Genomic DNA, 13,683 nt, shown 5'->3' with positions numbered 1-13,683 from the left:
GGATCATTGTAAGAAGGACGAAATGTGACGAGTGTAAGCCTGGGGTTCAGTACTGCTCACAGCACTTTCTAAACACTCTAATGGGGAGCGTTCCGAACCACAGGTATTGCTGCCCGCAGTTGAGTAAGCTGTTGGCCACGGTCGGCTACAATATCAGATGACGGCAACATTTTACAAAAGGAAAGAAGAGACCCACACCAAACAGCGGTTTCAATCAATTTAACATGACTGCCAGGCACTCAGTCTGACAGTCCACAGCAGCACGGCGGCGGAGGGATGGTCTTATCTTCCGAGGACCAGTACGTTGTGCACCATCTGCAACCGGACAACGGTGGAACCGTTTGCTATGTTGCCAAGGGTATAGGGACTGCAGCAACGAGGAGTGGGGTCGTGTGCTATTCTCTGATGACAGCAGATTCGGTCTGAGTAGTGAGTCTGGTCGTACGCTCATATGGCGAGTGGTGGGAACATGTGATGCGCCCAGGAACATTGTCGAACATGATCGTTTTTGTGGTCTATGTGTCATGGTGTGGGGAGCAATGATGTTTCATGGGCTTACTGACCTCCACATTTTTTAAAATGGTACACTCACCAGACACCGTTATTGTGACGCTGTACTGCTTCCCCACGTGCATCTATTCAGAGGTGCAACGAGGAACAATTTTATGGTTGACGCTTCGAACTGCACAAGTGGAGGAATTCCCAGAATGGGAGGATATTCAGTGAAAAGACTGGCCTGCACGCTCACTCCGACTTAAAGCTAGAACACTAACGCCTATTTACGTTTACCAAATACTAACGCTGTTTAAAATGTATTTGTATATCTTAAAATGGGTTACATTTATGACCTATTATAATTAACAACTAATTATTTATTTGAATTTGTTTACAAATCTATTTCTGTGCTTGCCGCGGAGGATGGCCATACAAACAAACTTGTTCTCTAAATATGACTGACGATCACATTCTTTTCTATTTCTTTTGAGATACATGCACTGTTACCGCAGGAAAATGAAGGGAATCAACGCAATAGTACTCTCTTCGGACCACAAAAATTCGAACATGTTCCTGATTATTTAAAAGTCTCTGACTCTAAAGTGATTTACACGATACCACATTCTACCTTAAAAAAATTTAAAAAAAATTCAGATGTGTGTGAATTCCCAAGGGACAAAACTGCTGAGGTCATCGGTCCCTGGACTGGCACACTACTTAATGTAAATAATTTAGATACGTTATCTGTTCTTTCATGAATATCCAGAGCTCAGATGGAAGCTCAGTTCTATGCGTAGAAGGGAAAGCAGAAAGGTTGAAGGAGTGTATAGAGGGTCTATACAAGGGAGATGTTCTTGAGAACAATATTATGGAAATGGAAGAGGATGTAGATGAAGATGAAATGGGAGATATGATACTGAGTGATGAGTTCGACAAATACTGAAAGACCTAAGTCAAAACAAGGAGTAGACAACATTCCATCAAAACTACTGATATTCTTGGGAGAGCCAGCCCTCACAAAAATCTACCATTAGATGGGCAAGATGTCTGAGACAGGCGAAATACCCGCAGACTTAAAGAAGAACAAAATAATTCCAATCGCGAAGAAAGGCCGGCCGGGGTGGCCGAGCGGTTCTAGGCGCTACAGTCTGGAACCGCGCGATCGCTACGGTCGCAGGTTCGAATTCTGCCTCGGGTTTAAGTAGTTCTAAGTTCTCGGGACTGATGACCTCAAAAATTAAGTCGCATAGTGCTCAGAGCCATTTGAACAATTTGAACCCGAAGAAAGCACACGTTGACAGATGTAAAAATTACCGAACTATCAGTTTAATAACCCACGGCTGAAAAATACTAACACGAATTCTTTACAGACGAATACAAAAACTGGTAGAAGCCGACCTCGGGGAAGATCAGTTTGAATTCCGTAGAAATCTTGGAACACTGGAGACAATACTTACTCTACAACTTATCTTAGAAAACAGATTAAGAAAAGGCAAACCTACGTTTCTAGCATTTGTAGACTTAGAGAAAGCTTTTGAAAATGTTGACTGGAATACTCTCTTTCAAATTCTGTATGTGACAGGGGTAAAATACAGGGAGCGAAAGGCTATTTACAATTTTGTACAGCAACCAGATGGCAGTTATAAGAGTCGAAGGGCATGAAAGGGAAGCAGTGATTGGGGAGGGAGTGAGACAGGGTTGTAGCCTATCCCCGATGTTATTCAATCTGTATATTGAGCAAGCAGTAAAGGAAACAAAAGAAAAATTCTGAGTGGAATTAAAATCCATGGAGAAGAAATAAAAACTTTGAGGTTCGCCGATGACATTGTAATTCTGTCAGAGACAGCAAAGGACTTGGAAGAACAGCTGAACGGATGGACAGTATCTTGAAAGGAGGATATAAGATGAACATTCAACAAAACCAAAACGAGGATAATGGAATATAGTTGAATTAAATCGGGTGATGCTGAGGTAATTAGATTAGGAAATGAGACTCTTAAAGTAGTAAATGTGTTTTGTCATTTGGGGAGCAAATTAACTGATGATCGTCGAAGTAGAGAGGACATGTAGACTGGCAATGGCAAGGAAAGCAATTCTGAAGAAGAGAAATTTGTTAACATCGAGTATAGATTTAAGTGTCAGGAAGTCGTTTCTGAAAGTATTTGTATGGAGTGTAGCCATGTATGGAAGTGAAACGTGGACGATAAATAGTTTAGTCAAGAAGAGAATAGAAGCTTTCGGAATGAGGTGCTGTAGAAGAATGCTAAAGATCAGGGGCGTAGATCACATAACTAACGAGGAGGTATTGAATAGAATTGGGGAAAAGAGAAATTTGTGACACAACTTGATGAGAAGAAGGGTTTGGTTGGTAGGACATATTCTGAAGCATCAAGGGATCACCAATTTAATATTGGAAGGCAGCGTGGTGGGTAAAGATCGTTGAGGGAGACCGAGAGATGAATGCACCAAGCAGATTCAGAAGGATGTAGGTTGCAGTCTACTAAAGAGAGTGCTTACGTTTGTCCGCCCTATTCTGGAATACTACTGTCCGGTGTGGGTATCTACATCACGTGGGACTGACGGATGACATCGAAAAAGTTCAAAGAATGGCAGCTCGTTTTGTATTATCGCAAAATAGGGGAGGTAGTGCCACAGACTTGATACGTGAACTGGTGTGGCAATCATTAAAGGAAAAGAGTTTTTCGTTGCGACGATATCTTCTCATGAAATTTCAGTTACCAGTTTTCTCTCCGACTGCAAAAACATTCTGTTCGCACCTACATAGGGAGAAATGTCATCACGATAAAATAAGAGAAATCATTGCTCACATAGAAAAATTTAAGTGCTTGTTTTTCCTTCGCACTGTTCGAGAGTGGAACGGTAGAGAGACAGCTTGAAGGTGGTTCTTTGAACCCTCTGCCAGACACTTTTTTGTGAATAGCACAGTAATCAAATAGATGTAGATATAGAAATGTAACTAACTTCTGCTAAGGACAGCACACACACCCATGCCCGAGGGAGGACTCGAACCTCCGGTGGGAGGAGCTGCGCAGTCTGTAGCCTGGTGCCTCTAACAGCGTAGCGACACCGTGCTACCTTCCTCAGCACATTTAAATTTTTTGCCAAAAATTTTGGCATGCGAATATATTCACGCTTTTTTACACACAGAGAGATGAAGAGAGTGGCAGTGGAAAAGAGACGGAAAAATAATAACTACAGCAATGTAGTAGACAGTGGTTTGTTATAGAAAGAGCGATGGAGACAGTGGCAGTGCGAGAGAAAGATATGGACACAGGGGCAGTGGAACTTTGTTGACTCTCACAGATCAGTGCTAGTGAATGAGTGAAGGAGACAGAGCAATAGAGGGGAAGAGGTGGGGGGAGGGCATGCTAGGAATAAACTGAAAGAGAAGAGCATTGTGTGAGAGGCAGTGATAATGACGGGCAGAATATATGAGAGTGAAAACGAAGACGCGCGAGAGGGTGACAGTGAGAAGCAACTGCAGCTGTATGAAGGAAAGAATGACATATGAGCAGTAAGAGAGAGCAAGAGGGAGACAGTGACAGCGAGAGCATGCTGTGATAGTAGGACAGAGCGAATGGGTCTGTGGCTGTGACACAGGACACAGGAGACAATGCCAGAGAGGCACTAAGAGATAATGACAATTATCTGGGCTGAATGAGTGAGTGAGCATGGACAGCTGTGAGTGGCAAGTTATGAGCGACTTACAGCACTGGATTGGTGGGTGTGAGTGAGTTACCGTTAGTGGAACTTGTGGGAGTTGAAGTTAGCTGAATTAAAAAAAAAAGAAAGGACGAAATGTTCGCATGCCGAAAGTTATGAGATAATTTTAAAGTTTTTGAGGAAGGTAGAATGAGACATTCTTTTAAATATATTTTGTGTTCTCCGATTAGAGAATTTTTTTTCTGGTTGTAATTTATATATTGAATAGCATTTTCCAGTAGAAAAATAATTTTTTTTATCATTGTCGCACCTTCCGCAGAAATTGTTCTGACTACTTCGTAGAAAAGATAAGATCGAATTCCAGTTCAGCGGATAGCACAACGTTTTCTTTCTTTCATTTACAGCATGTAGTACCGTTACAGCTAACTTCCGTACTTTGCACACTGACTGCAAATTTTGCATTAAAGTTAAATGATCACTATCATCACATCAGGCAACTAACGGGCATCCTGACAGGGTGACATAGTGGAAACTATAAAGGCAGTCATCATTAATGCGCAGTGTCTACCCGAATATCGAACAATTCACGTTAAAACAACCCTATTGCAAGCGAGAAAACGATTTTCTGAGGTGAGTTATTCAGTGACACATGCCCCATACTCGTTACACATGTATCGAGCTACCGACACTGCATTTACGTACTTGAAGTGTTGCGATCACAAGAGTTGCCGCTAGCCAGGCAGTTTCAGGGTGGCCGCTGGCACCTAGTACACACCAACTTCGTCCTGACGAAACTCTCACGCAGAAATTATTCTAGTGCGGACAAAGGACCAATAGAACTTCCCTGGAAATACGTTTATACATTTCGCTATTACATGTGGACTAGAAGTATAACAAAATGTCTTTTAACTTCAATCAGAGTGATACTTAGGGTTTAACTTAAATAGTGGCAACACTTCTGTGGAGACTCTATGCAATGGAATCTACTATTGTCGCTGATAGCACACTTTTTTGACATACCTACTTTACCTCCGAGCAAATGGACTCGCCTGACCCGCGTCACCGACGTCCGCATAATCGAAGGAAACACAGTCACCTGTGAGCGAGCGGTCTAACGTAACGGTGCCACTGTGTATTCGGATCAAGACTGAATCTGCCAGAGGTCGTAAAGCACGACAGTTTCCTCAAGGTCTTCAAGACCCACCCATCATTTTGTACGACAATGCGCGGGCGCTTACAGCGCAAGCTGTGAGTGCTCTGTTCGGTCGGTGGGACTGGGAGGTACTCTACCATCAACCATACTATCCGCACTTAAGTCCTTGTGACTTTGATTTGATTCCGAAGATGAAGGATTCACTTCGAAGTATTCGCCTCAGAACTGTTCCAGAGATTCGGCAGGCAGTAGACCGCTCCATTTGCACCATCAACAGAACAGGCTCTGCTAACGGTATACTAAGCCTTCCATATCGCTGGCAACGGGTTCTACAAGACGCTGGTGAGTACTTTGAAAGACACTAACAGGTGCAAACATGTATCCCTTTAGTATCGGTTGTGGAATAAATAGTTGCCACTGTTTAAGTTCCAACCCTCGTAGTAGAGAGGCAAAATGCAGTCCAAAAATGAAATAAACAGTAGTTTCAGAGTCAACTTGTAAGAGGTCCGAGCAGATGTAGTTTCGATGTATTGCTCATGCGCTGCCTGCGATATGCAAGGTATAAGAGAATCGCTGACCGGAGAGCAGTGTTGACTGTACGACTGTGTAGCAGTAGCAGTAAGTTGTTGCCAGTGTCGCTCGGCCAACAGCGGCCTACTGCAGACCGACAATTAAGAGACACCAAATACAAATCGACATCGAGAGACAGGCCCTGTCATATGGCACTCGCGACGTGTACGCTGAAATTGAATGTAAATAATACGTCTTTTGTAGTGGGCTTCGCTCTACTGCAGTGTCACACACGACGAATAAATAGGAAAACAGTAGAACGTTGCGTAGGGCCATGTTTTTACCTACAGTGTCACTTGGCTGAATGTGTATAAGGCCCTGTGGCATCACTCAAACACAGCCAAATTGTACCACTAGCTGTATATCTCTAACAAAGTTGACGTATGTCCTCACCTCTGTGACGGTTAAAACGATTTCGCCCCCGGGTGGGCTCGAACCACCAACCTTTCGGTTAACAGCCGAACGCGCTAGCCGATTGCGCCACGGAGGCCTTGATTTTGGTTCACTTGTGCTCTGTATATCATGGCAAATCGTATACCTTCTGCAGGTGTCTGCTCTGGTCTGGTCTGGTGTATCATGTTGGCTGGGCCGGTCGCGGTGCAGCGATGCCGGAGCCTGAGTATTATTGTATAAGGTAAAAAAAGCAGCCTCGCGAACATCTAGTAATATTATGTAAACTCCCATGTATATCTTTTAAAAATGTCCTAATAATAACAATTCAATTTAAAGAATTTAATTTTTTTTTTTTTGAATGCATGATCATTCCGATTGTTGCAAAAGAAAAATCATTTGCTTCCTTTCATAAATAACAAATGTATAGGCCAGCATTGCATAGAGCTGTGCCGGAAAAGAGCTATTGTAAGAGCAGATAGTTGCCGACTTTATCGAGGTGAGAATTTTTGCTTTTTATTCAGAATGATCTTACAGGGCCATAACGCAGCACTGCTGTCGTCCAAATTTTACCAGGTTACTGAATTTATTTTTTATTACGAGGTTTAGCAATTTTTCTGTTTCGAGATTATATTAAATGAGAAAAGAATTTTGTGGGTATATTAAATGGGAACCAGTTTTGTTCTGAGGTTACACTAAAATTAGAATCATTAACCAAATAATATTAAATTATATTTTTTGTGGGGAGGTTACACTTGGCGACATCCGGCCAGGATCGTATTTCCTTGTGAATCTCTGAGAAGTAGTAATATATCTGCTCTTATTTACTTAAATGTAATTTGCATCTGGCGCAACGCATTTACTATTTTGTCACTCTTTCTTTCACAGATTATCGGCAATTTATTGCTCTTTGTTGTAATTGTGTTTGTTCCATTTTTGCTTTGTCTTTGTTTCATTTTTGTGCTTAATTTTGATTTGTGAAAAATGCCGCGAAAAACTGTTAACAGTACATCGCGATGTGCAATGAGTGAAAAAGCTGACTCGAATAATTTGACCGATAATACTAGCGACACTCAGTGTAAGATGATAATCCCCTAATTACAGATAATCAGTGCGTACCGACCACTAGTAATGTTAATGCTAAAGAGAAGCAAACAAATTTAATAGTGTCCTCTGCTAAATTAACGACAATTGATGACGCGGCACGTTCTGTTACAATGAACGCTGCCCAGTTTAGCACACCTGATTTGCAAAATTTGCACAGTGAACAGATAATTGTTTCTAATGAAGGTGAACAATGTAGTCAGAATACGTCAGATTTATTTGATTCCGGTGTAGTAACTAACAGTGCACATCCGATTGGTAAACCTTTTCAAGAATCACATAATGACCAAATGGTTACACAAAACGTGACAATTGCAGGTACGCCATCAAACAGCACAGTGACTAGAGTAGGTAATATTGGCTTGGATCAAGTTATGGCATTATTGCTGCACATTAATGAGAATAACGAAAATCTCAAACAAAAACTTAATAAATATAATGAAAATGTCAAACAACTTAATTAAAGTTAAAACAGTCGAAGAAAGAACAAGACAACAATCACAAACAACTTAGTGAAAATCTCAAACAACAAATTAATGAAATTAATGAAAAACTAGGCAACAATTCCAAACAACTTAATGAACAGAACAAACAACTTAGCGAACAGATTACAGCCGTTGCCGTGCAATGCCATGATACTAAGGAACAATTACGTGAGGAAATTAAGGCTTGTGCTAAGAATAGTAATGAAGAAATTAGATCTGTGGCACAAGAATTAGGCAATACACATGCAGCTACAACGAAATTACTTAAAGATGAAATTAGTGCAGTCGCTAAACAACTCTCTGAAAACGCAACACAGTTACGCGACGAGTTTAAATTAATGTCAGCAGAACTTTCACGCACACTGGACGCGAAAGTAGATGCGAAATTTGACCAACAGAACAGCCAAATTGACGAACGTTTTAATCACCACCTATAAAACAGTGAAACGCGTTACCGTAAATTTATACAGGAACAGAATAAAGTAAAGCGGCAAGTCATGGAAAAAAATGGCTCTGATCACTATGGGACTTAACTTCTGTGGTCATCAGTCTCCTAGAACTTAGAACTAATTAAACCTAAGTAACCTAAGGACATCACACACATCCATGCCCGAGGCAGGATTCGAACCTGCGACCGTAGCAGTCCCGTGGTTCCGGACTGCGCGCCTAGAACCACTAGACCACCGCGGCCGGCCAGTCATGGAAACAATTACTGCGCAGAGACAGGGAGATAAGCGTAAATTGTTTACGAAAGCAAGAACATACGTAGACAACAATATTGCTACAGTATCGGACGAAATCAAACAGTTGAACACCGAATTGCATGATGAAATCTCCGATCTTAAAACAAAAACAGACACACACACATTAGACTTTCAGACAGTGACCGACAGACTTGAACAATTAGAACTAATACAGGATCCCGATGCCATCAAAGCAGATGTTAAGAAGTTAAACAAAACCGCACGTAAAATACAAGAAGAAATTAATGCTTGCGATACTAAAATCGATGATCAGGTATAAATACTGACTGAAAAGTATGATGAATTGGCCAGTCGTATTGATGTTATCGAAAGTAATAATGACAGCAAATCAGACGATACTTCACCAGTTTCGTTTAATCAAACACCTGAATTCCAAAATTTACAGCAGACAATCAGTGAGATAGGTTAGTCCAATAATACATTACGTAGAAAATTGTCAACTTTACAGCAAGAGGTAACAGAGATGAAAAATGTTTCAGCCTTTAACACATCACAGCATACGCCACTTTGCGAACATTTGTCAGACTCACACAGCCAGTATAATCTAGGTAATTTACAGAGAGTACGTGAGTTAGATTCCGAACAGTCACAGACAAATAGATTCTCATACAATCCTGAAACTATTCAGACGTACAGAGACGATAATTTTGATTACAAGCATTTTCTATCAGTGAGAAAATTTAAAGTATTTAAAAATGACAGACCACAGATTCACCCATTGGATTGGATACAACAATTTAGCTTTGCTTTTCCACCGACTTGGCCCGTAACACATAAACTTGAATTTATTTGCAGTTTTTTGGAAGGCGAACCGGCAACTCGTATGAGACCGATCGCGAGACAATGCTATTCGGTAGAAGAATTTCAGAATGCTTTTCTGTCAGCGTATTGGTCGAAGACGACACAGCACAGAATCAAGGATCAACTAATTAGTTTACCGAATTATGAGAACTCAAATTTTCCCACTGTCACGCAATTTTTTGAACACATGGTCCAACAAACCAATACTTAAGTGAGCCATACAGTGAATCTGCACTTAACCAATTATGTATTTCTAAATTACCACGATCATTAAGAGTATCACTTTTAACAGGACAGCAGAAAGAAAATATTTCCGCATTCAGAGATCTGTTACAGCTTTTGGAAGTTCAGCAATCAGATTATTCCTTTACAAACAAAAATTTTTCACATAATAACCAAGGTCAACAAGGATACAGCAATTACGATCAGCCACGCTATTTCAATAGCAAAGCTAATAGACGCTTCAGGAACGACAACCACCAGAATTTTAATAACAGACAAAATTTTAATTATCAGTATCGTCAAAATTATCAGCAACAGGAACCGCATTTTGGTAACAATAGAGGTTTTTCTCAACAACAGCATCAAAACCAGCCGGTTAGCATACCTAAGCAACAATGCAGTCTGCAAGGTCAACCAAGCTTTAATGTTTCGCCGCCTGCACGTATAGCATTGGCTCCACCAAATAGTAACGCACCGCAACAAGGAAACCAGTACGTACAGAAAACACATCATTTCAATTCCTATCGCAATGCGCCATATAGAAATGACTATCATGACAGACGTAAAAGTAATGAGCACAATTTTCAGCGTACGTTTAATAACAGTCGGTCTTATCAGCAGCAAAGTCATACACAACAACATATTATCATGAATGAACCAGACAGTAGATATCATCCCGAATGTAATACGTCAGGAAGAAATAACAGAACAGTACAAATAGTGGAAATGCCACAGCATCCTCCCGCAAATGATAGCACGTCAGATAGAATTTGACTAGATACAGTACAGGTTGCATCTTCCAGCAACGCAAGCAATACTTTTGACACGCAGAATCTTGTTCACGAAAATGTTATTAGTTTTGACGACATCCGATACACACTTTTGCATGAAAGACAGAATCACAACGTACGTAGACGACGTTCTTATTGCAGAAGCTAACTGGTCTGATCACAATCTCATTCTTGAACAACTGTTACGAACTTTTCGTGCACAAGGACTCACAGTTAATCTCAGCAAATCGTACTTTGTTAAAACTTCTATAAAATTTCTTGGACATGTAATTTCAGCAGAAGGCATTGCGCCTGACCCGGAGAAACTTCAAGCTTTACGTGACATTACTGTTCCTACGACGAAGAAACAACTACGCAGCTTTTTGGGTTTAATTAACTTTTTTCGTAAATTTATTCATTACTCTGCTTTAGGCACCCCTAGATTATGTCAATTGACGGGTAAAAACACTATTTGGTCCTGGGATAGCCAAGCACATCCTGAATTTGTGAATCTGAAAGAAGCTTTGTTGAACGCACCACTTTTATCACATCCAGATCTTACTAGAAATTTTTCCATTGCTACTGACAGTTCTAACACCGCTTTAGGTGTACACATTTTTCAGGGAATTGAAGATGGTACTACAGTAATTAAAAACATCGCCTTTGCGAGTCGCATTCTGTCACCTGCTGAACGCAATTATTCTGTTACAGAACTTGAAACATTATGTGTTGTATGGGCATTTACGAGATTTAGGCATTTTCTTTATGGAAGACACACTACCGTTTACACAGATCATAGAGCTATACAGTTTTTACTTTCCGCTAAATTTACACACGACAGATTAAGCAGATGGAAACTTTATTTACAGGAATTTAATTTTACAATTGTTCACATTCCCGGTACACAAAATATTGTAGCAGACGCACTATCCCGTTCTCTCAGCAACAATCAGCAAGACATCGCAACCAACCTCTGCGAAGTAAATTTCAACGTCATGTATATTCAACAACTTGCATTTGAAAATTTCATTTCGTCGTCATTGCGAGACATAGCACAAGAGCAGAGTAAAGACAATGTATGGAAAGAAATTAAACACCTTTGGCAAGATAGGAATAATGTTACCATTAGAAACCATTACACTGTACGCAATAATATTCTGTTTCGCCGCTCTCACCCTGACAGCAACAACTGGTTACTATGCATTCCTGACGAGGTTGTTAACAAATTAATTTGGTATACTCATTTAAGTTAAGCACATTATGGAGCCAGAAAATGTTTTCTAATACTGAGACAGAACTGTTATTTTACCAACATGGAGAAACGTATTCGACGAGTTTTAGCGTCATGTAAAATCTGCCAGAAAGCTAAGTCAGACACGACTTCACATATTCCTCCGTTACATCCCATTGTACCTGTTAAATTGAGACACATGGCCGCTGTAGACATTTTTGGTCCGATTCCCCGAACTAATAGAGGTTTTTGCTACATCTTTGTCGCTGTTGAACTCACTTCAAAATTTGTTACCTTCACTCCGTTACGCAAAGCTACTGCTAAATCTGTTTCGGAAGCATTTGTAAAACATTTTTTATTTCATGTAGGGCATGTATTGAAAGTAATTTCCGACAATGGACCACAATTTCGATCTGGTATATGGACACGTATGTTACGAACAAGAAACATTTCTCCGATCTATATATCCAAGTATCATGCTTCTTCGAACCCTTGTGAACGATTAATGAAATAAATTGGTAAACTGTGTAGAATATACTGCCATAAAAGACATATTGATTGGGACACACAAATACTCTCATTCCAGGATGTAATTAATTCCATACCAAATGAATCTACTATGCTATCTCCGACTGTTATACTGAAAAATGTTGAACCACCTAACAAAATTAAAGAATTAGTATCCTTTCCTACATATCGTCGACTACGACACCATGAAATAATTGACATTGCGCTGAACAACATCAAACGTGCCGCAGAGCGCCGGAGAAGACAGCAAAAACAGGTTTGTACACGCCGTGACTTTCACATTGGACAGAAGATATTAGTACGTACACACTATTTATCTAACAGAGGAAAGAATAGATGTAGTAAATTTTAGCTTCTATATGGAGGTCCATACAGAATTCGCAGCATTCGTCACCCCAATGTAGTACACGTCGAAACTCTGAGAACCAGCAAAAGTAAAGGCAATCACCATGTCTCCAATATTAAACCCTTTATTGAATGAACATACTTTATGATTTATCACAATGTAATGCCTTTTCCTGATTTTTATATGACCAATGATGCAATTATTTATATGAAAACTTACTGATGATTATCATATTTTTTCTTGGCAAGTACCCGGCAAGGTAAGGGTAGCAGGTCGCTTTTCTTGTCGTTACACATCAGACCGTGCACATTTTTCCAGATAAATTTACACATTTTATGACCACTTATGTAATTATATCTATGTGATTACTTACTGATTATTATATTTTTTCTTGGCAAGTGCCCAGCAAGGTAAGGTTAGCAGGTCGCTTTTCTTGTCGTTACACATAAGACCGTGCACATTTTCCAGATAAACTTACATATTTTATGAACAATTATGCAACTCTATCTAGTGACATATTAATTTTATCAAATTCTTTCTCCATTAAAGTCTTCAACTCTCGCCTCTATCAACTACACAACATACAAGCTGAACACAAAGAAAGTCATTTCTTGTCGTTATATATCAGACTGTGCACATTTTCCATTTTTCGTGTATGTATGATTGATTTCCTGTTTGTTTGTATGCACTATGAAATCTTTAAGATATAACAAACACCAGTTGACTTTGACATTTTTGCCTTATGATATCTCAACATCGTGACTATTTTACATTTTTCCGCTACTACATTATGATACTCTGTGTACATTTTTGCACCTGCACACTGTCTATGTTTTTGACATATTACGTTTTCCGTCATGCTATGCTGTATGCTTGATTATATCACTAGAAACCAGTTTTTATTTAATGGGTATATGATTTAAATGCAAGACATTAATCATTTTTCATCATTTTCAGAAAGCAATAACGTGTAAATGAAATAAATGAAACAAACCACAGTGGATTACTATGAAATGGGAATTTCACCTTCGGAATGAACGAAAGAAGATGCAATACCTCGTCACGAAGAGTAAATGGATCAGAATTAACAAACATTAACATGAATACACTATACACATCGGATGATAGCAGTCTTAACTA

The 13,683-nt window shown here is 39.8% G+C and overlaps 1 non-coding gene across 1 annotated transcript; it reads right to left on the bottom strand.

Moving 5' to 3' along the window:
- Nucleotides 1–6,318: 6,318 nt before the first annotated feature.
- Trnan-guu lies at nucleotides 6,319–6,392 on the bottom strand. The gene has a single exon. It is a non-coding gene; the product is annotated as a tRNA-Asn (tRNA).
- Between the last annotated feature and the right edge of the window lie 7,291 nt (nucleotides 6,393–13,683).

This window comes from Schistocerca americana, chromosome 1 (assembly GCF_021461395.2).
Source record: "Schistocerca americana isolate TAMUIC-IGC-003095 chromosome 1, iqSchAmer2.1, whole genome shotgun sequence".
Classification (NCBI taxonomy): Eukaryota; Metazoa; Arthropoda; class Insecta; order Orthoptera; family Acrididae; genus Schistocerca; species Schistocerca americana.
Note: the sequence above shows the minus strand (reverse complement) of the source record. Positions and strands in the feature narration are given on the sequence as shown.